At 42.3% G+C, this 23,714-nt stretch overlaps 1 protein-coding gene and 1 pseudogene across 1 annotated transcript in view; one reads left to right on the top strand and one right to left on the bottom strand.

The window, feature by feature from the left end:
- LOC115651895 (gamma-aminobutyric acid receptor subunit alpha-2) overlaps nucleotides 1-23,714 on the top strand; it is a 328,838-nt gene that overhangs the window by 155,201 nt on the left and 149,923 nt on the right. The gene's annotated exons all lie outside the window — the stretch shown is intronic.
- On the bottom strand, nucleotides 18,294-21,306 carry LOC115651961 (annotated as a pseudogene).

Below are 23,714 nucleotides of genomic sequence, written 5' to 3'. Positions count from 1 at the left end.
TAATATATCCCAGAACGATGTTTGCTTTTTTTTGCAACCATGTTACACTGCTGACTCATATTTAGCTTGTGATCCACTATGAACCCCAGATCCCTTTCTTCAGTACTTCTTCGTAGGCAGTCATTTCCCATTTGTATGAGCGAAACTGATTGTTCCTTCCTAAATGGATTAATTTGCACTAGCCCTTACTGAACTTCCTCCTATTTACTTCAGACCATTTTTAGCAGCGTACCCGTGGTATCATCTGTAGTGGCAGTGGAGGCACAGTAGGTGTGTACATGGCATGGCTAAGCCCGGCCGCTACCCATTCTACCATGGCTATACTGTTGTTTATACTTGTACTAGCTCGATGAGAGATAGCATACATATATGTGTGCATGCAGGGGAATCACTCTCCTAGCTTGTAGTTAAAGGTAGCTAAAGGTGGCTCTTCAGGTTCTAGTCTTTTACCATCCAAAACCACTTGACAACCTATTGTTCTCACAAATCACCCAGCCTGTGCTTGGTGCTTTACAGAAATGATACACAGTAATGATAAGCCTGTGCCAAGAAGCTTACAATCAAAGCTTGAGTCTTCAAACTCAGTCTGCTGAACTCAGTACTTATTACTGCAAGTAGTCCCATTAACTCGAGTGACTGCGGTCAAGGTAGGAGGTCAATGAAGTGCCCCATAGGGACTACATTCAGTCGTCTTTGCAACATTAGGCCTGAAGGTAACTGTAGCAAGACAAGATGCAGAGAAAAATATATGACTTCCACCAAAAAGAAGGGAAGAATAAAGGAATGAATTCACAAAAAAACATATGCAGCTGCTAGGATATACTCTATGCAACACCCCAGCACTGAGAGACTATACTATTTTAAATAGCATGTTTCCCATGCTGAGCTCTCAATTTAGTGTTTTTCTGTATCTTTGTCATAGTCTAGCACAGTTTGCATTATCTTAGTTCCTTTTGCCCCAACATAGAGTCAGATAGCGTCTGGCTGCTCTAGGGGTCCATAAGGGCAGAGAAGGGCACAAGATGCTTTTCCTTCTCTTAGGAACAACTGAATGTAGTTGCTGTCCATACATTCCTCTGAGTGCAGTGACTGTCTCCTTCCAGTACATGCTGCAAGGCACCCCAAAGAGGACGGGGAGGAGCAGGGAGCATGCAGTGTGCACCTCTGCTTGGGGCTGTCCACCCCACTTTCTCCTTGACCCCTTTTAGGCTTGCTGTGACCACTGCCTGGTTAGCCTCACTCACTTCACACTAGCAAGCTTTGAAGGGGCAAGGAGAAGGTGTGGCTGAAGCAGGATGGCTCCAAGGAGAAATGCTCACTGCATTCTCTCTCTCTGGGTGCAGCAATGGCCACACTCCCCCATGTACAACAAGGATTCATCTTCACATTACAACCACCACTGAAGGGCAGTGCCTCACTGAGACAATCCAGAAGAGTACATTTACATGTGTACTTGTCTGCTGGAGTAGGCTGTAAAAGGACAAAAGCCCAGAATGACAAAGAATAAGGGGGAAAGCACCAACATTCAAACAAAGTGAAGAAAGTGGCAGTTGGTTATGTCTTGGTAATACCATAGGTTTTGTATTTTGGAGGGATATATGCAAGCCCAAATCCTCTCTTACGATAGGTGCAATGCTTTGTTCCCTGTTGTAACTGAGAGCAGCCAAAGGTTCAGTGGGGCATATGGAATCTCTAGTCATACTCCCTACACCAGCAGGGAGAAGGAGGGTGAAGTAGAAGCTGAAATGCCTCTTCCATGCCACTGAAGAAGCCCCCTACACTCCAGTGATCATCCCAATGCCAGTTGTCTACCTGTCCAGATCCTGCAGAGATGGAGCTGCTTTACCAAGACTGGGCCATAAGTTGTCTCCAAATACCCTTAGCCTTGCCATAATTAGACAGACAGTTTCTTGCAGGCTTCCAAATGGAAGTGACTCATCAGGAAATTATTATACCTTTAATTAAAAATTAACTGATTATTTTATTCAATTTTAATTTTCTTCAGTGTTTTTCTTTTTCCACTGAAAAATGAGAAATAAAATTTGATATGACAACCCATTGATTGTCCATTAGAGGACTTAATCAAGTATATTTAGATGTCTGTACTTTGTGTAAGGGGGAAAAAACCAAAAGACATGATTTAGAACACATTTTGCAAGACTGTCTGTATCTAATGTGAGCTATAAGCCATTCTCAAAGGATAATAGCTATCAAGATAAGAGCGATTAGCTGGAGTAGCACCTTCCAACATTTATTTTTGTGACTTAGTGCTTACTGGGTTAGTTTCACATTTTATTCCTCCATTCTTACAGTAGAAATAGTGTCTTATTTTTTAAAAAAAAGACAGTTACATATCACAAATCTTGCATTTATTAAGCCTCAGAAACGGATTGACAAATTTAGTAATTTAGTCTATTAGGCTTTGACAGCACACATGTAATGTATTTAACGTTAATTCTGTGTGCCATTTCTCTCTTAGGAAGACTTTATTTTTTTTAATTATTTTCCATAATTTGTAAGAAGCCTCTGTAAACAGAAAAATGGAAGAAAAGGTAGAATGGGAAAAATTATTAAAGGTGACTAACTTTTCTGCTATGATAACAAACAACATGTCAAAAAGTTCACAGCAAGAGGTTTTTGAAAATCATCTTTACAAAGACTACTGGTTCTCTATCTGACCCATGATCAAGCGCCATCTTCATGGCATAGAAATAAAGTTTCTTTAGGGATTGCCATGCTGAATGAGAACACTGTTAACCCGCCTGTTGCATGTATTTGGGTTCCATTAAACATATGATGTAAACTCTGATAATGCAAGATCACATTCTCTCAGCCCCATCCATCTTGCTTGCCATCCTTCTCCAGTTCCCCAGAAATCTCTCCCAGTCTGTGCAGCCTTCCCACAATGTGCCCTCCAGTTGTGTCTAACACCTTAATCTTTCCCATCCTCATGTTTCCCCACCTCTGAGATTTCCCCTTTAATCCCAAACACAACTTCACCCTTGAAAATTTTGACCCCCAAGGGCATTGGGCCATTGTATACCCTTTCTCCAAATATTTTGCTCATCTCCCTCTCTGCCCCATTCCATCTGTGCTCTCTTCAGAAATAAGGTGAGAGCTGAGTAGCCTGGCTGGGGAGAAGGGTCTCAACTACCAATTGCTTTCCTCCCTCTTGCTCCCAGCTGCAGATATTTCCTGTTGTTGAAACGGGCAGGGTTCCAGGACCACTCCTTATCTTCTCCTTTGCTGCTTCTGTTGTCTGAACCACCCACAGCCCTTTATACCTCTTTCCCTCCCCACCAAATAACCTTTTTAGGGATGGCTTCAGCTGGTTAGAGTTGCCCCTGTTCTCAGGCTGGATAGTGAGAGTATGGGTGCCCTCAGGTGGACAGAGTGAAACCATTTATGCCGGTATAGCTGGTATATCCTACTGGCTAGACATGTAAAGAGAACACTTACAATAACTGCTCAGAAACAGAACAGATGCATTCAGTATTTCAGTCACTTTTGAAGCATAGCTACATTGTTTGATACAAGCATCAGTTTGGGCTATCTCTGCTGACAGCCATGTGAAGTAGTACTTTTTATTATAGTGGCTGCCATCTTGTCACTAGACTCTCAGCATTTATTTTTAAAAATTAAGTAACTAGCACTTACAATGACAAATCTAATAATCTCCAAAATGTAAACATAATAGAATTAATGCAGTAATGCCTGCCTGAGTCTTCAGACAGTCTGGAATAATTGCTATGGGAGGTGTGAATCACTCCACTCACCTTGCATGTCATTACATGTAATGTTAGCTCTGAATCCTAGTTGTTATAACCTTAATTATTACCATTTGGTTAATATTAACTATTTCACTGTTGAACAGAACACACAAGAAAGATATTAGAAGATTGGTGTAACCTACAAATGAAGGCCAAGACTTTAACAAAGAACAAAAAAGAGCTGGATAAGTTCATGGAGGATGGGTCCATCAATGGCCCTTAGCCAGGATGGGCAGGAATGCAAACCCATTCTCTGAAGTGTTTCTAGCCTCTGTTTGCCAGAAGCTGGGAATGGGGGACAGAGGATGGATCACTTGATGGTTACTTGTTCTGTTCATTCCCTCTCAAGCACCTGGCCTTGGCCACTGTCCAGAAGACAGGATACTGGGCTAGATGGATCATTGGTCTTACCCAGTATGGCCTTTCTTATGTTTGTATGTTCTAAAATGAGTGAGATCTCATTTTGGTGCCTCAAGTGAGCAGAGCTTGGATGGTGCGTGGAATTTCCAGTGCCACTACTTTTTACCCCCAGTTCAAAGCCTTTTTTGATAAGGTTACTTTAAAAGTAAAGCTATAATTATAATTGTTGAAGCAAACCTGTCATGAATAATGCTTGCTAGAAATGTGATAAGAATATATAAAACAGAAACTCTTTACATTATTTTCTCCATTTAAAATTGTTCCCAAAGAAGTCACAGCCCTATCAAGCTACGGTCAGGTGTCTGATGTGGAAATCTTTCATTAAAAAAAAACCCCGAAATGTTTCCATGGAGATCAGCCAGAGATAGTCAAATGACGAACTGCTTCCCTCTGCTTTCACTTTGGTTTCTATGGTTTCCAGACAGAGGGGGAAAATGAAGTTGCTGATTTTTGTAAAATGTAAAAGGTTAATGCAAACCAAAAGACCGAGCTGGTGTCACTCTACTAGCAAAAGTAATCTTTGTCTCCTCAGTCAGTGAAGAGATTTGTATAAGACATGCTGTACAGCCTTATGGCTTTCCTCTCTTAGTCTAGGCGACATACCAGTTATTTCCTACAAAGCAGTAACACTACTTCAGAATTACAAATAGGAATCTGAGTTTGGAAATACTAATGTTAATTAGTATTAGTAATGGGTAGCTACAAATGTTAGCTTCCTGTTGTACTCTGGAATATTGATGTTGCACAAATCTGAGTTCCATTAAAAATGTGGATGTAACATCTGGTAATACAAGATCACATTATACTGCGAGTGACAGTAGTGATTTGAACCCAGTTAGAAGAAAAGCAATATTGCAACCCTTATCTATAGGACAAAACTTGGTAGACAGTGAATTTAGGATAATGATTTTTCAATAGTGAGCAGGTGTCATGGCCCACAAGTCTTCAATGTGGGCCCACAGGGGAGCAGCCATACTCCAACCGTCTACCTGACTGCCTGCTGACACCTGCTTACCTAGGACCCGCAAAGTTCAGCCCCAATTTGAGGCTCTGCCCTTGAGGGCCAATTAGCAGAGTCACAGAGCTGATTGGTCCATTGGCCTTACTTAATCCAGCAGCAGGAACAGGAAGCTGTGTGAACAACTGGGATCCACCCTGCTGTGAACTGTAGGCCTTGTGCTTCCACGGCTTGATTCCTGGTGTTTGACTTGTGGTTCTTGACCTCCAGTTTGTCTCTTGCCTCTGACTCTCTGGTATTGTGACCCAGTCTGACTCTGACTCCCAACCTGTAATTCTGATCTCCCAGTATCCTGATCCAGCTGACTCTTAATTCCAATCTCGTATCTGTGGACCCTGGCTCTGCCCATGACCCGCTGTGACAGCATGGCAATTTTGTTCTCCTTGGGTCTTTGTATGGTGACAAGTGAAATGCAATAGTTAAATCAACACCTCTAAGATACCTTCTTTCCTCTCCATCCACAGAGCTAAAATTCTTGTCCAGGCTCTCAGCATCTCACTTTTCTACTTCTGCAACATACTCTTCTCTGACACTGAAAAATTCCATCTCGTCCCATCTTATCCATTCATAGGCTCACACATCCTAAGTCCAGAAGGGACCATTATGATCATATAGTCTGACCTCTTGTATAACACAAACTATATAGGACTTCCCCTAACCAATTTATAGAACAGATTTTACAGAAAAACATTCAATCTTGATTTTAAAATTGTCAGTGATGGAGAATCCACCACAACTCTTGGTAAATTGTTCTGAGGTTAATTACTCTCACAGTTAAAAATGTATGCCTTATTTCCAATGTGAATTTGTCTATCTTCAACTTCCAGCCATTGGATCATATACCTTTCTCTATTAGATTGAAGAGCCCATTATTAAATATTTGTTCCCTGTGTAGGTACTTATAGACTGTAATTAAGTCAACACTTAACCTTCTCTTTGTTAAAGCTAAATAGATTGAGCTCCTTAAGTCTGTCACTGTAAGGCATGTTGTTAATTGTTCTTGTGGCTCTTTTCTGAACCATCTTCAATTTATCTTGAATTGTGGGCTCCAGAACTGGACACAGTATTCCAGCAGCAGTTGCACCAGTGCCAAAACCAGAGGTAAAATAATCACTCCAGTCCTTCTTGATATATACATTTACATTTAGCTGTATTAAAATACATATTGTTTGATTGCACCCAGTGGAATGAGTGATCCAAATTGCTCTGAATCAATGACCTGTCCTCTTCATTATTTAATACTCCACCAATTTTTGTATCTGCAAACTTTGTCAGTGATTATTTTGTTTAAAAAAGTTAAATAGCATAAGGCCAAGAACTGATCGCTGTGGGACCCCACTAAAAACCAGCCTGCTCAGTGACAATTCTCCCTTTATAATTACATTTTGAGACCTATCAGTTAGCCAGTTTTAATATAATTAATCCATGTTAATTTTATATTCTACTTTTTAATAAAAATGGTCGCAGCACATTTTGATTAAAAAAACTAGAATAAAATATAAAATTCTAGATAAGTCTATTACATCAACACTATTACTTTTATCATCCAAACTTGTAACCTTATCAAAAAAGCAAGTTAGTTTGACAGGATCTGTTTTTTTCATAAACACATGTTGATTTGCATTAATTACATTATCCTGTGATGGAGTGTACCAACCCTGCACTGTAGAGGTGAGGATTAACAAAGTGCTCTGGGCTCAAGAGACCACAGCCCCTCACCCTTGTTGGGCATGCCTTCTGTAGAAGGAGCATTCAAAAGGGAACAAATCAGCTCAGTCTGGGCTAACTGAAAAGGAGAGCAGTTGTGTGCAGCAGCCTCCTGCTGGACTCCATGCTGCCAGGGTTGAGCCTCTTAGCTGCACTATGGGAGGCCAGTTGACTGCAGAGACCAAAGGGGATGACTTGTTGTTGCCAGTGGAGGAGCAGAGGGAATGTGAGAGGGACCCCATGTCCAATTCCAGATACAATGCTGCAGGGACTGGGACGAGGGTAGGAAGTGACCCAAGAAATACACTTGGGGGGCTCTGGGACTTGAATCCTGTGTCCAGGGACTTTGTTTTGAAGGGCACTGGATGAGTCAGAACACGATGGGGTAGGGTGGGCCCAGGTTCCCCTACCCTCCTCAGTCTCACCAGTGGACAATACTACCCCTGTGCTAGGGGACTGGGGCACATGACTCATGAGGAGAGGCTGAGGAAACTGGGCTTATTTAGTCTGCAGAAGAGAAGAGTGAAGAGGGATTTGCTAGCAGCCTTTAACTACCCGAAGGGGGGTTACAAAGAGGATGGAGCTAAGCTGTTCTCAGTGGTGGCAGATGACAGAATAAGAAGCAATGATCTCAAGTTGCAGTGTGGGAGGTCTAGGTTGGATATTAGGAAAAGCTATTTCACTAGGAGGGTGTAGAAGCACTGGAATGGGTTACCCAGGAAGACGGTGGAATTTCCATTCTGAGAGGTTTTGGCTTGACAAAGCCCTGGCTGGGATGATTTAGCTGGGGTTGGTCCTGCTTTGCGCAGGGGATTGGACTAGATGACCTCCTGAGGTCTCTTCCAACCCTAATAATCTATGATTCTATTGCCACTAGATGAAGCAGCCCCTGGGACTCCCACTGTGGGCGTTATATCCCAGAGCATGCCTATTAGCTGCTGCTATCAGCCTGGAGCATCCAACCAGCCCCCTGACACACTCACTCGGAGTTCTTTATTAATCGAGTCCTGAATCAGCTGCTCTATTATTTTGCCTGGGATCAATGTAAGACTGATAGGCCTATAATTACCTAGCTCATCCCATTTACCCTTTTCTAAAAAAAGGTACAAAATTAGTTTTCTTCCAGTCTTTTGGAACTGCCTCACTGTTCCAAGTCTTTTTGAGAATCAACATTAATGGTACAGCAAGATCCTCAGCCAGCTCCTTTAAAACTCTTGTCCTGCTGATTTTAAAATGTCTAACTTTAGTGGCTTCTGTTTAACATCCCCCAGAGGTACTAGTAGATGGAAAGAGTGTTATCACCATTTGATGAGACTATATCATCTGTTTTTCCCCCAGATACAGAACAGAATACAAATGGAGAACAGGGACATAAAAGCTGTAAATAAAACATTTTACGCATATATTGGAAGCAAGAGAAATACCAAGGAAAGAATAAGTCCATCACTGAATGAAGAGGGAAAGACAGACATGTTAGATGTCTTCAAGTCAGAAGAACCTGACGAAATACATCCTAGAATATTTAAGGAACTGGCTGAAGAGATCTCTGAGACATTAGCATTTTTCTTAGAAATTATATAGGACAGGAGAGATACCAGAGGACTGGAAAAGGGCAAATTAAGTACCTATCTATAAAAAGGGGAATAGGGACAACGTAGAAAATTATAGACCAGACAGATTAATTTCAGTACTCTGAAAGATAATGGAGCAAATAATTAAACAATCAGTTTGTAAGCACATAGACGATAAGGTAATAAGTGACCATCAACATGAATTTGTCAAGAACACCTCATGTCAAACCAACATAATATCCTTCTTTGATGGGGTAACAAGCATTGTGGATAATGGGGAAGCAGTAGATGTGATATATCTTGATTTTATTGAGGCTTTTCACATTGTTTTCCATGACCTTCTCAGAAGTAAACTATGGAAATATAATCTAGATGAACCTACTTGAAAGGTGGGTGCACAACTGATTGGAAAACTATACTCAAAAAGTAGTTATCAATTCTTCACAATCGAGCTGGAAAGGCATATTGAGTGGGGTCCTGCTGGATCAGTTGTGAGTCTATTCAATATCTTCATAAATGATTTGGATAATGGCACAAAGAGAACACTTACAAAGTTTGTGGATGATTCCAGGCTGAGAGGGGTTGTAAGCACTTAGGAGGACAGGATTAGAATTCAAAATGATCTTGATAAACTAGAGAAATGGTCTGAAATATATAGGATGAAATTAAATATGGACAAATGCAAAGTTCTACACTTAGGAAGAAATAATCAATTGCACAAATACAAAGTGAGAAATATTTTGCCTAGGAAGGTGTTCAGCAGAAAAGGATTTGGATGGATCACAAACTAAATATGAGTCAATAATGTAACACTGTCACAAAAAAAGAAGCAGCAAACATCATTCTGGGATGTATTAGCAGGAGTGTTGTAATCAAGCTTGAGAAGTAATTCTTCCAATCACCAATGATAAGGTCTCAACTGGAGTACTGTGTTCACTTCTGGACACCACTTTGTGGGAAAGATGTAGACAAATCGGAGGAAGTCCAGAGGAGAGCCCAAAATTATTAAAGATCCAGAACACATGACCTGTGAGGAAAGCCTGGAAAAAAAAACTGAGTTTGTTTGTTCTGGAGAAGAGAAGACTGAGGGTCCCGGGACATAAGTCTTCAAGAATGTAAAAGGTAGTTATAAAGATGAAGGAGATAAATTGTTCTTCTGATCCACTGAGGACAGAACGAGAAGTAATGGATTTAAATTGCAGCAAGGGAGAGTTAGGTTAGACAGTAAGGAAAAACTTCTTAACTCTCAGGGTAGTTAAACATTGGAACAAATTACCTAGCAAGGTTGTGGAATCTCCCTCACTGGAGACTTTTAAGAACAGGTTAGACAAACACCTGTCAGGGATATTCTAGATAGTATTTAGTCCTTCCTCAGTGCAGAGGATTGGTTGACATGACCTATCGAAGTCCTTTCCAGTCCAACCGTTCTACAATTCTGTTTGAGCACGTCTACCTTTTCTATATTATTATTGATAATTCTACCATTTCCATCTAGTGATGGACAAATACCCTTGTCAGGATTCTTTTTGTTCCTAATATATTTTAAAAAAACCTCCTTATTGTCCTTACCTCTACTGGCCATATATTTCTCTTTTTGTCTCTTGGTATCCCTTATCAATTGTCTATAATTCCTAACTTCTGATTTATATTCATTACTATCAACTCCCCCTTTCTTCCATTGGTTGTATTTTGTTTGTTTTATAGCTGCCTTCACTTTCCCTCTCAATTAGGTTGGCTTTTTAACCAGCACAGCCTTCTTCCTTGAATGTGGCTTTCTAGGCATCTAGTAAGGTTATCTTTGTTATCATTCAGATTTGTCTGATTAAATTCTTCCTCTCAGCTGCTTTGGGTCATAGTTGTTTTCAGCTTTGTGAAATTGGCTTTATTAAAGCACCAGGTATATGTATTACTGGTTTTGACTTTATTCTGCTTGCACATTATAAATGTGATCAAGTCATGATCACTTGCATCTAAGCTCTCGTTAATTCCTAGTTCTGTGATCAGTTCCTCTTTATCTGTTAGGACAAGGTTTAATACAGAATGCCCCCATGTTGGCTGCAACACATTTTGAGTTAGGAAATTGTCATCTATTATGTTTAGAAATTCCAAAGATGATTTAGTATTGGCAGCATGAGACCTCAAGCATATGTTACTCAAACTGAAGTCCCCTGTGATCATGCAGCTTTTTTTCTTATCCATTGTACCTAAGTGCATATGGGAGGAGTCACCCTGTTCCCTAGTGTGATTCAGAATGCTGCTGCAAAGATCATCTTTCCTGGCTCTTCGCTTTGACCACATCAACTCCCTCTTTGCTACCCTCACTGGTTCTTCCTTCAACCATGCATCGAACACACATGATTTATCTTCACTTCCAAGGCCTTTCCTGGCCAATCCCCACCCTACATGTCATCTCTCCTGTGCTGTTGAGATGCTAGTTCTTGCCTCCATTCTGCCAGTGATAGTAGCCTTCATCGCCCATTTGTTATATCATCCACTTGTTAAATATCCAGGCAAGCACCTTTGTGCTTTCTCCTATGCTGCCCCCACTTACACATGGAAGAAACTCCCTGTGACATCCGCAAACCCATCCCCTTGTCCTCTTTCAAATACCTTCTTAAAACTCTCTTGCCCTGATGTCTACAAAATCTTACAATGGTTAGGTAACTGGTATGCTGAGACCACTGCCCATCATGCTGACCAGTACTGTTTCCTTGTGCTCCTCTGTCTGTCAGTCTGTATCCACTTAGAGATTACCTTCACTGCAGTTAACTCAAGTTATAATTGTATTGTTACCCCTAAGTGAGGCCCTATCCATACACAAACCCATTAACTTCTTTTGACTCATGTTGGCTGGCCTATCACGGGGTATAAACTACAGCTCAAGTGAGTACAACCTTTTAGCTGCTAACACAATCACAGTGAAGAGGAAGTGTTGTTCTGTAGTGTGGCTGCCCTCACTTAAGCAAGGATAAATCCAAAAGAGTTAACTCAAGTATGGATAATTCAAATTAATTATGTACTGAAGATACAGCATTTGAATTTAAGTTCTTTGGGGGCAGGGTCCATTTTTTTTTGGTTTTGTACAGTGCCCAGCAGAATGGGATCCTGGTTCATGACTGGGGTTTTTAGGCCCTACCACCATACCAATAAATTGTAATATGAAGGAGTAATTCGGAAATAGTTATGTGTCTTATCCTGCTGAGAGAGTGACTGTAAAATCAGGTGGCTAGTTGGTGGGAGACTCAGGGTCCAGTCCCCCAGCTCCAGTGACTCTCGAATTATTTATCCAAAGAGGAATAACTTGAACAGGAGAGATTGTGGGGTTTCAGGAATTAGGGCTTGCATCTGAGCCTGGGACAGCTAGCTCCAGCCTCCCTAGTAAGAAAGAGAGGACTCACAGCTGAATCACTATTGGCTTGCAGGAGAATCACTTCACTGATCAGGTCACCTGATTGGCCAAGGGATCAGCAGACCTGCTCTTAAGGCAGGCATCAGCAATGGGACAAAGGTTGCTCAACGCATTTGCTCATGGTTCTTTTAGCTCCTGTTCTTCCATTGTTCCTAGCCCTGCCTCTTGTCAAATAAGCCGTCTCTGAACCTCTGCTCTGATTCCTGACTTCTTACTTTGGCTCTGACCCTTGTCTATGGCATATGACCGCTGGCTCTGATTCCTGACGTCTCACTCTAGATATGGTGTCTGACTCTGGACTCTTATTCTTGGCTGCCTGACTCCTGCCCTAACTACTAGGCTGGGCTCCTGATCTAATCACTTGGTCTGACTGCCCATGTCCCTGTCTCTGATAGAGGGACCCTCACATCAGGATATCCCATAGCTGATTAGTTTGTGCATTCTATTGAGAAATGGGAGACCCCTGATGAAATACCTTCTTCCACCTCAGGTAGAGGGGAACACTGAAGATGGCCTCCCACATCCTGAATGAGTGTTCTAAGCATTGGGATAAATATGATAAGATCAAGTATCAGAGGAGTAGCCGTGTTAGTCTGGATCTGTAAAAGCAGCAAAGAATCCTGTGGCACCTTATAGACTAACAGACGTTTTGGAGCATGAGCTTTCGTGGGTGAATACCCACTTCGTCAGATGCATGTATTCACCCACGAAAGCTCATGCTCCAAAACGTCTGTTAGTCTATAAGGTGCCACAGGATTCTTTGCTGCTTTTATGATAAGGTCACTGCTATTGGTTGGAGTTTGAATGGGATCTAATCTGGTAGCTGGTCTCTGAGTGTGCCTACTGAATCAAGCCCACAGATGAGATAGGTGGAGGAGCACAGTCAACTTGTGGAACTCCTTGCCTGAGGAGGTTGTGAAGGCTAGGACTATAACAACGTTTAAAAGAGAACTGGATAAATTAATGGTGGTTAAGTCCATTACTGGCTATTAGCCAGGATGGGTAAGGAATGGTGTCCCTAGCCTCTGTTTGTCAAAGGGTGGAGATGGATGGCAGGAGAGAGATCACTTGATCATTGTCTGTTAGGTCCACTCCCTTTGAGGCACCTGGCATTGGCCACTGTCGGTAGACAGGATATTGGGCTAGATGGACCTTTGGTCTGACCCGGTATGGCCGTTCTTATGTTATGTTCTAATCAGTGTTTCCACTTAAATGTGAAAACCTCCTTAAAGCCTAAAATGGCATAGGTTTCTTTTGAAGGTGTATATTTTCAAATATTTTGTATCTAAATACAAGCCTCATATAACAATTTCCTGGTGACTTGTTATGTGAATAGTCAGATGTTTCATATAGAAAGGTCACTTAACTAGTTGCTAATAACTGGTTACTAATGTATGAATCCATTTGAGGAACAACAAATAACTAATTAATTCTCCAACTAATATTAATCTGACAATGCTTAAGCAACTTTTTACCAGACTGAAAGATTAAAGGAACCTCTCCAAAGATTGAGAAGAGACAATGCCTTCTTTGGTTATTTAAATTTAAAGGACTCTCTTTAAGAATTATTTATGTTAGACTATTTTGAGAGAGGAAAGACCTTTACATAGGAAATATGAGTGTTTGTATTTATTTGAAATGGAATTTCAACTCTTATTAAACCCTGATGGAACTAAAGGGATAGCTCAGAAAATGGACTAAATGAGGTTTTACTATTTATACTTTGAAGATGCGCTGATAATTTCCTGTCAAGATACAAAGCCAATTGCAACTCTCTTGTATAAGCATTAGCAGATCACATATTCATGAGATGGAGCTGTTACCAGGATCATCCCATGAAGGTGGTGAGCCAATGAAAGGGTGACAGCAGCTGATATTTAAATCCAGCTATGCCCAAAAGAAGTGTCTTCCTCCTCCAGTCAAACTAGAAAAGAAGCAGCCTATCAAGCTCTCTCAACAGAGCAAGAAAGCAGTAAACACTCTGTTCCCATCCTTCAGCTTGGCAGCACTTTTATTTCAACTCATCCTGTTCATCTCAGCTCAGCAGGAAAAAAGCAGCAACCTTCCAGCATAGCATTGTTCTGCAAAATGCATCAGTGAGTTGGAGTTTACAAAAGCACTGCCAAGGAATTAGGTTTCCATTTTTTAATGGGACATTGAAGTGGTATTATAAGTTAACATCTAACAGCTTCTCCTGTTAAGCACCAGATTGTTTAGCCTATGGATCCTGTAATGGGATATACTGGCTCTTGAAGAGTAAAGGGAGCCAGAAGATCCCTGTCCAGGGAATTGGAATAATCAAAGGTCCAGGAAATGGCCTAGACCTGGAAGAAAGGAAGCATTCCCTGGGGAATTATGGGTTGGCTGTGGAGTTACTTGCCGGGCACCCTTCCTTTAAGGGCTTGGGATCAGAAGCCCTTTAGTTTAGGGTGGGGCAGGGCTTCCCTCTTCCAGCCAATTGTGGAGTGAGCTCTGGAGGAGAGTGGTATATAGGCAACCCTCTCCCTCAGAATGCTAAAGGAGAAGGAAGCCAGGGCTAGAGCTTCTGGCAGAAAGGGTTGGGGCTGGTGGCTTTGGATGGAGCAAACTGGGACAATGAAAGAGATTTGTGTGTGGCAGAAGAACCAGGGCTGAGTGTGAACATTTGTGTTGTTATGGTCCTTATTTTGGGGACTATCTGCACAATACTTGAACTTCTTTGTTGTTAACCAGGTGGGGGTTGGGGGGGAGGCAGGGATACTGTTAGTCATGAGAGAGGGTGGGGAGTGCTTAAGGGGCCCACTAGAAGGGAATAAAAGGGGAAGGGTGCCTGCAAAGTTACCCCTTCCCATGAGGGGATGCACAGAGTAGCTACTGTTGTACAGTTTTCCAGGAACTAGCCCTCAGCTAAATCTGGTAAACAGAAAAACAGTGGGATTTAATTTAGATTGACATTTTTTAAAACTATCCTTTGAGTGGCTTCTTTTATGTAATTGAATTAAAAAACGTTCTTAAACTTTGTTATCCATGATAAACAAACAGGGTTCATCTATCATTTAAAAAAATCCCTTTCCTATCTACAAACTGTCATACTTTTCTCTGATACACTGAAACAGGACTCATTACTGATTTTGGTAATTATTTTGCTAGGTGAGTTGTGTCTTACCTGGAGATGCCAGGTAAGACACAATCTCAAAGATATAATCTCTGTTGCAAACTCTCCAGAGAGAAATGTAGAGAAAAGATTAGAATTGAAGTAACAGTAGTTTGTGGACTGTCTCAATTTTCTTTTCTCAAAAAGGAAATAGTCATAGTTAATAACTGTCTATTTTGTCTGCCTCTAATGGTGGTGTTTCCTATGGTAGGGAAAGAACCCCATGTGACTAAAATAGTGAGAGTTATATTCCTGAATTGTCTTTGAGAGAGAGAATTACAAAGGTCTGGCTTGCCATTTTTTGTTGCTCTAGTTTATACATTTTTAGTATTTTTGGAAATAAAATTACTTGGTGTTAACCACTTAAAACTCCCCTTTCAGCCCCACACTGCCTTCCAGTAACTGTCCCTTTGAGCTACAAAGGAAAAATAGATGTGTCACACTGTTGCCTCATTTCCCATTGTAGCAAGGTGCTGCTGCAGAGGCAGCTAATTAGCCCGTGCTCAGCCAGCCCCAATCAGGTGAAATGGATTGGGGCTGGGGAGAAGCCTGGTGCCTGGCCTCAGAACAGGCTGCACCTGTGGGCCTGCAGGCTCAAGGGCCATAAAGGCTGGCTGGCAGCCAGAGGAAGGTGGGAAGAGAACAGCCAGAGGCACAGCAGTCTCCAGGCTGGGGTAGACTCCCTATAAAGGAGGAGGAGGAGGAGGAGGAGACTAAGACCTGTAAATAGAGTCACCGGTGGTGGGAACTGTGTGTAAATAAAAAGCCATGGGTGCTGCATCCAGGAGGCTCAGAGTGCTTTTTGAGATAGCAGGGAGCTGCAGCAAGGGGGGCAGAGGAAGAGACCCGATTAAACCCATAAAGGAAGGAATTTATGGCCATGCAGAGGGGCAAAAATTGTTGCCTACAAGCCGAACAGATCCTTTGGCTGTTAGCAAAGGAGAACACAAAATGCAGGCTATCCTTAGGACTGACTTTTTTTCTTCTATACTGCTCTTTGTCCCCAGAAGCAAGATGCTTCAGGACCAGGCTGTATTTACATGAACACATGTATTTTACCTAGATATCCAGCAAACAGAGCTGTGTTGCCAAGTGATAATTTTGTCTGGTCTTGGTTAAAAACTGTTGGGATTTTGTGTTTCCTGATAATAACCAAATGAGCCAGATACCGGGCAGAATCAAGGGTCTTCGATACTTCATTCAAGTCAATTCCACAAGACTTTATTTAGTGTGCACGAAAGGAGAGCCCCTGGTACAAAAATCACCCAGAGTCCCTCCAACAAGGAGCCCCTTCCCTTGCTATTTTATAGCACAGGGCAGTTACATAACATGTTACATAACACACACCTCTAACCAATCATATTTAACCTTTCTATTTATGCATTTGTTCATCACATGCTTATACTTCTCCACTCCACATACTGAGCTCATCCTCCCCCCTTGGCCTTTTCTAGAATGTTACTAGGATGGCGAGCCATGGCATGCGTCTTTATGCATAAGTACCTTCTAAATCACATTCTGTTTAAAATGAATGCAAGCATACCTTTCAAAACTAAGACATCGCCACCTTCCTGAGCCGCTCCCTGGATGGTGAATTCGGATAGGACAGGGGCGACATCGCTTCATTGTGGTCCTGCACTCTCAACGCCACATGTCACATGGGGAAGCATGTTGGCTGCCGCTGGGAGTGATTCGAGGAGCGCCAGGAGCTGGGAGTCCTGATACCCCAGATCAGGTCTGAGGACACCATCATCATCACCTCAAGTGCCGGGGGCTTGCTGGAGAGGACCCTGAAGGCTGCCATCCACTCGCCGTATGTGGAAACCCTGAATTGTAAACCAGACCAGGGTAAAGCCTTCGAGCTGACCAGCAAGTGGGACTCCAGCAACCACTTTCTCGCCGGGGGCGGTTTCACCCATTTTGCCAGCTGGCAGTTCCTCCACCGTGCCCAGATCAACTGCATCCTGCTCAATGGAGCCGTCCACCACAGGAACCGAGACAAGCGTTGCAGGAAGTGTGGCTATTCCAACAAGCCCCATGTCCTGTACAGCTGTAAGTCCCACTCCAGAGCCTGGCAGCTGTGCCACAATACCATCCTAAACCGCCATCCCCGGTACTGACAACTAGCTGTGACCTGACCTCGTCGTCACTGACGAGGCCCTGAAAAAGATCATCCTCGTCAATATCACAGTCTCCTTTGAGAACAGGACCTCAGCCTTTCATGAAGCCCATGCTTGTAAGCTGGAAAAGTACGCTCCCCTGGCTGACATCTTGAGAACTAAGGGCTACAAGGTGTGGATGGACGCACTGATCATCAGAGCCCTGGGCACCTGGGACCCCTGCAATGAGTGTGTGCCACGGACCTGCGGGATTGGTCGACACTATGCACAGCTCATGCGACGCTTCATGGTGTTTCCAGTGCCTTTTATAGCTTCTCTCAAGGGAATAGAATTCCATTGTTCTGACAGTGGAAAATTACAGGTAAAAGATGGAGTTTGGAATCACTTAGTCAAGTCACATGTCCATGCATGACTTCACTTAGTCGTTGCAGATAAGCGTCTCCCATGGTCCATTGTGAGTTAAGTGTTCCTTGATGAGCTATTGTATTTGAATAGTTCCTTCACAATTTGCTGGCTAAACACCTTGTTGGTGTTTCCCAGAAGCAAATACATTAGAAATTCAGGTATAGAGCCAATACTCATAAATTCAGATACACAAATGATACATGCATACAAATAGCATAATCATATTCCGCTAATCATAACTTTTCCACAGACATCTTATATGCCACATTTTGTACAAGATTTGTTACAATTATCTAGCTGTAGTAGCAACAATGATCTACAGGTTATATTTTATTAGATAACGTCACACTGGCACATACCTCTGGAAGAGATGAGGACGTCCAGGAACCAGAGTTCCTTCAAAACTATTCAGCTGAGCCTTCCTCTTACAGCAAAAACCAAAAAGTCCAATTGCTGGTAGATAGAAGAAAGAGTGAAGCATGAGCAAGCTTTATCTCTCACATACCCTATAGAATTCTTGGGCATGCTCTTATGCCTTGGAAATAGGTACTATGTTACATCTAGATAGAGATCTAGTGTGAGGGATACTTCTTTGGCTTTCTGTGTTTGGGAAAACATAGCACTAACTACAAGAAGATAGCATTACCAGAACTGAAGCTCTGTGCTAACAATGCTCTATTTAAAAAAAAATATATATTTTTAAGCACAGATTTGGATCTTTTGTTTCCTCTAGGTCACTTTTAGTTGCTCTTGGCTTTATGACTTTTGGTTTTCTGAGGCAGCAGCACATCCTGGATGTTGGGCAGAACACCCCCTTGAGAGAGAGTGACTTTCCCCAGTAGCTTGTTGAGCTCCTTGTCATTACGGATGGCGAGCTGCAGATGGGGGCTGATCCTGGTTTTGTTTTGTTTTTTATCCCAAGCAGTGTTGCCAGCCAACTCAAGGACCTCAGCAGTCAGATATTCTAGGATGCCAGCCATATAGACAGGGGCTCCAGCTCCAATTCGGTTAGCATAATTATCATTCTAGAGAAGCCGATGAACACAGCCCACCGGGAACTGCAAGCCAGCCCAAGATGAACAAGACTTTGCCTTAGCCCTCACTTTGCCACCTTGCTTCCCTTAGCCCACGGTTGCGACACCTCTTCACCACAGCCACCACTGTTCACAGAAACACAAACAGAAAAAGCACTGAAAACAGAGTCGAATTCTGCTGTCAGAGATACCTATGCAGCCCCATTGGAGTCAGTAGGGTTGTATGAGAGAAGAAGAGCAGTGACCATGTAATATTTCTATCCTTTTCTAAATAGTGTGTATTCGTTTAAAAAAACCTCTCAAATAATTCAGGATTCCTCTCTCTAACCATCCACAGATGAGAGAACAAAAGCATAAGTACTCATAGCTTGATACATGACCTTTTCAAATCAGAGAAAAACTAGGAGCTGTTTGTCAAGAATTTAACAGCTGCTGCTCATGAGCCATAGCCTTGATGTATTGGCTTGGCCTTTAGTCAGAGTGGCTATACATTTTGATATTTCATCAAGTTACAAAGGTGCTTGTTGTCACCAAGACAAATAGAAAAACAGGGTCTGAATATGTTCCCTCTGTGAATATAAGAGGGAATAGTTTGACTCGGAGCTGCATCACTAGTAGATTAGAAAGCCAGCTGTGGAAAAGAGAGCATTGCCAGCTGTGGAGTGCATGTGAGAAAGGCTCCCTTCTGTGAGCTTCCTGAAGTGCTATGGACCTAAAGCATGTGTCTAATGCTGTAGACAATGCAGTATAGTTCCTTATATTTTCTTTATCTGAGGAACAGTATAATTAAATCTGACCTTGTAGTATCTATGCACTGGAGGCAGAGTTAAGGCAGCAAATGCAGCCCTGGGCTTCTTAATTTTTCTGCTTAATCATGAAGCCTGAATGTTCTGTGGGTTTGTATGATATGCATATGAGAGACTGTTTTTACCATTGGTCAGGCCCAACATAGCCAATGGATAGCCAGGTATTTGCTCAGTGGGCTGGTAGCAACTTCAGCCATTGCCTCAGATTGTTGCATTCAGATTGAAAGAGTGCTGCACAGCAGCAGCATCTGCTGGCTGACATTATACATGCAATGTCTCCACCTGCAATCTTGTGCCAATGCTGGCTCATTCTGCCCTCGTAGGCTAGCCCTGCTGGTACAGCATGAGGAGGGCAGGATGCAGGCACAGCCCTTCCTCTTCTTCTAGGAGCCACCTCCTAAACCCATGCCAGTGCACTTGGTCTGGAGGGGAACTGAGTGAGCTGCTGATAAACCCTCTCTTCTCCTGCCAGTTTTCTCAGCACGACGTCCCCTCTCAAGCCAGCAGTAGTCTGTCTGCTATAGACTGCCTGCTTCTCTCTGTTCAGCCATGAGGTAACCTCCCCCTCATGTAATCAACAATTCCTATCTGACAACCCAGGTCCAATTCAAGGCAGTAAAAAACATAGTTCCCATTTAATTCAACCAAGGGGATCAACTTGATGGTGTGTACAAAGGTAAAAGAGAACAATGTAGAACTCTAATCTTAACTGACTCTTTTTTCTCTTTTTACTGGCAACTTTTTTTGTATCTTCAGCTATTAACTCAGCTCTGCAATGTAGCTCCCTTCTACTTCCTATTTTTGCCTTGAGGATGAAGAACAGAGATGGGAAGAGCAGATATGAATGCTGCCAGTCACATTACCTGAAGTACCACTGGAAGGTAACTTGATATCATGGTGATGGATACAGTATAAGAACCCAAATTCAACAAATAGAATAACAAAGGAAATATTTGCAGTGAGAAAAGGTCCTAAACCTAGAAGAAATAGTTTGTAAAATAAGGGCAATAACTGAAGTTGGAAAATATCTAATTGTTTCGTATTGCACAGTTCACTGTTCAGTGACATCTGGTCTACTCGGCTGGCTGCCTTTGGCTATTGTTGCTTCTTTTGACCTGAGTGGTTAGCCAGAATATGGGAACCTGCAAGTTGTTTGCATTAGGAGGAGAAATTGATGATGGAGGCAGGTATTTCTTTGATTCAATCCTGTTTGTTTACAAAAATGTATAAAGTCCTCTATACCTGACTTCAGCAGGAATCAAATGAGAGCATTTCTGTGCCTCATTCAGTCAGTACTCGGCCCAAACTGTTTGCTCTCTCTCGGATTCTTCTCAGTGCCACGTTCACAGTGTTTGTTGTGTTAGGTCTTGGCTTTCTATTGTCTATGTTGGCTTCTGTGGTGTTTCTTGCTGCTTCTCACACAGTGCTCCAATCCAATCAAACCCCTCCCCTGAGTTTACCAGATCACAGAACATTCTTGGGTTGCATAGCCCAACTCCTACTCCAGCCTTGCACATGACTTTGTTTTGGGCAAAGACTTCTCTTGTTTCCATTATCTGTTTCATTGCTCTAGCACTGTTCATGAATGAAAGGTGGCTGTTACACGAGGAGCTTCAAAAAGGTTATGCATTAGGTTAACCAATAACTTTCCCTTGGCTTGTATTTGGAACCCTTCTCATATTCACTTTGTCAGTACACATACTAGCTTACTAACTGAGGGTTAATGCTAAATGATTAATGATGAACCTCAGTTATGGGGACTGGATGTGTGAAGGAAAATGGAGCTTTTCTTCAGATCACTGGTTACTGTCCCATTAATATTTGGTGATTGTGTGAAAATAACTGGTGGTTTTAGGTGAATACCTACAGATTTTAGTCTTCTTAGATAGTAAACTCTTCTGATCAGGGACCATGTCTCCCTCTATGTTTATACAGTGTCCAGCACCATAGGATCCCTAATCGTGGGACCTCTGGAAGCTACCGTAATAGATACCATTAAATAATTAGTCACCTTTTAGGGTGCCAAATGGTGGTTTTATAATCAAGTTATTGACTCTTTTTTGACACTTGTCACTATATTATCTGAGCACCTCACACATTAATGATTTCCTCCTTATTACATGCTGTGAGATGGAGAAGCATTATCCCCTTTGTGGTATTCTGGGAAATGTAGTCTAGGAGTGAGTGGCCATTCTATTCTTGATTTTTTTTCAATCTGTATCAGTGAAGGATTATGGGTAATTCCTTTCTATAAAATGTTCTGAGCTGAACTGCCAGGGTGGTCTTTACCAGATGAGGCTGAGGCACTGTTGCAAGGGACATCTGAGAACCTAATTCTGTGGAGAGAATACCTCAGGTCAGGATTGACATACACTTCCCAGATAGAAAAATTCAAGCCTCTGGACTTTGCTGTATTACAGAGAATGGTTACTGAATGGACATCTATGGCAAGCAGCAGTTTCAACCTTCACTGATCACATATAGTCAACTGCAGCACTAGCAAAAATTCAGTAACTTTGAGACAATCAATACAAAAAAAAAATCCCATAGCAGCTATTTCAAGGCATGGCTGTTGATCTAAAATTCAGATTCACATGACCTTCCTTACATATCAATGAGGAAAAATCTTCATAGCTGTCATGTGTCTTCCATCCTTGCTTACTCACTCAGTAAGTGCCTGTGATTCTTGCAAAATGTGGCATGAAGAGCTGGAAAAAACTTTCCTAGAGGCCTCTCCCAAAAGTCCTATATCCACAGAACTTGCGGTAGACATAAGCAGATGTTTAGGGTCCTGAGTAGCCCACTGTTTGCTTTTTAGTGTTGTGTATGGGGGGCCCCCAATCAGCGACCACTGCCTCTGTATATCCAGTTGCAAGGTGGCTCTCTACTCCCATGGTGGCACTGGGGGACAATCACAATGAATTTGGCCCAACCTCCATCACCACAGCACTAGGGACTGGAGAAATAGTCAGGATAGGAGGATCAACATTCACTAAAGAGTTCTTTCTTGGGACTTAGCCAGTATAGGGGAATGAGTCTGTAAAGCGCACCTACCTTGTCTCTGGCTTTTGGCCTGCTACTCTAGCCCTATGAATTCTCACTTGTTTTTTCCCACTAGGTTTCCTATTCCTCCCCACCCACCCCAACCACAAGGGCTGCTATAGGTCTCGTACAGTTGTAGGTGCCTCGTGATGTACAACTGTGCATGGAATGCCATCATGTGCACAGTGTGTGGGCAAGGAGAAGAGTAGGGACCAGTGAATCTGGAGTCTACTTTGAGCCTGGATACAATGCCTCTGCAACAGTATAGGCAGGAGGAAGTAAACAGAGACAAGGCTGCCCTGCATCAGAGCCCCTTCAAGGTGCCAAAGGCTACTGCATAAGAACACAAGAATGGCCATGCTGGGTATACCAACAGCCCATCTAGTCTAGTATCCTGTCTTCTGGCAGTGGCCAGTGCCAGGTTCTTCAGAAGAAATGAAAAGAACAGGGCAGTTATTGAGTGGTCCATCCCTTGTCATCCAGTCCCAATTTCTGGCAGTTAGAGGTTCAGGACACCCAGAGCATGGGGTTGTGCCCCTGGCCATCTTGGCTAATAGCCATTGATGGACTTATTCTCCATGAACTTATCTAATTATTTTTTGAATGCAGTTATATTTTTGGCTTCACAACATCCCCGGCAAGAATTTCCACAGGTTGTCTGTGTGTTGTGTGAAGAACTTTCCTTTGTTTGTTTTAAACCTGCTGCCTATTTGTTTCATTGGGTGACCCCTGGTTCTTATGTTAGGTGAAGGGGTAAATAACACTTGCCTGTTCACTTTCTACACACCATTCATGATTTTATAGACTATCATATCCCACTTTAGTCATTTCGTTTCTAAGCTGAACAATCTCAGTCTTTTTAATCTCCCCTCATATGGAAGCTGTTCCATATCCCTAATAATTTTTGTTGCCCTTCTCTGTACCTTTTTCAATTCTAATATCTTTTTTGAGATGAGGTGACCCTAACTGCATGCGGGCATACAATGGATTTATATAGTGGCATTATGATATTTTCTGTTGTATTGTCTCTCCCTTTCCTAATGTTTCCTAACATTGTCAGCTTTTTTGACTACCACTGCATGGTGAGAAGATGTTTTCAGAGAACCATCCATGATGACTTCAAGATCTTTCTTGAGTGGTAACAGCTAATTTAGACCTCATCATTCTATATGTATAGTTGGGATTATTTTTTTCCAATGTGCATTACTTTGCACTTAGCAACAATGAATTTCGTCTGCCATTTTGCTTCCCAGTCTCAGTTCAGTGAGATCTCGTGGTA

The sequence above is a fragment of the Gopherus evgoodei genome, chromosome 5, assembly GCF_007399415.2.
Source record: "Gopherus evgoodei ecotype Sinaloan lineage chromosome 5, rGopEvg1_v1.p, whole genome shotgun sequence".
NCBI lineage: Eukaryota > Metazoa > Chordata > Testudines > Testudinidae > Gopherus > Gopherus evgoodei.
This window is presented reverse-complemented; position numbering and strand designations above follow the sequence as displayed.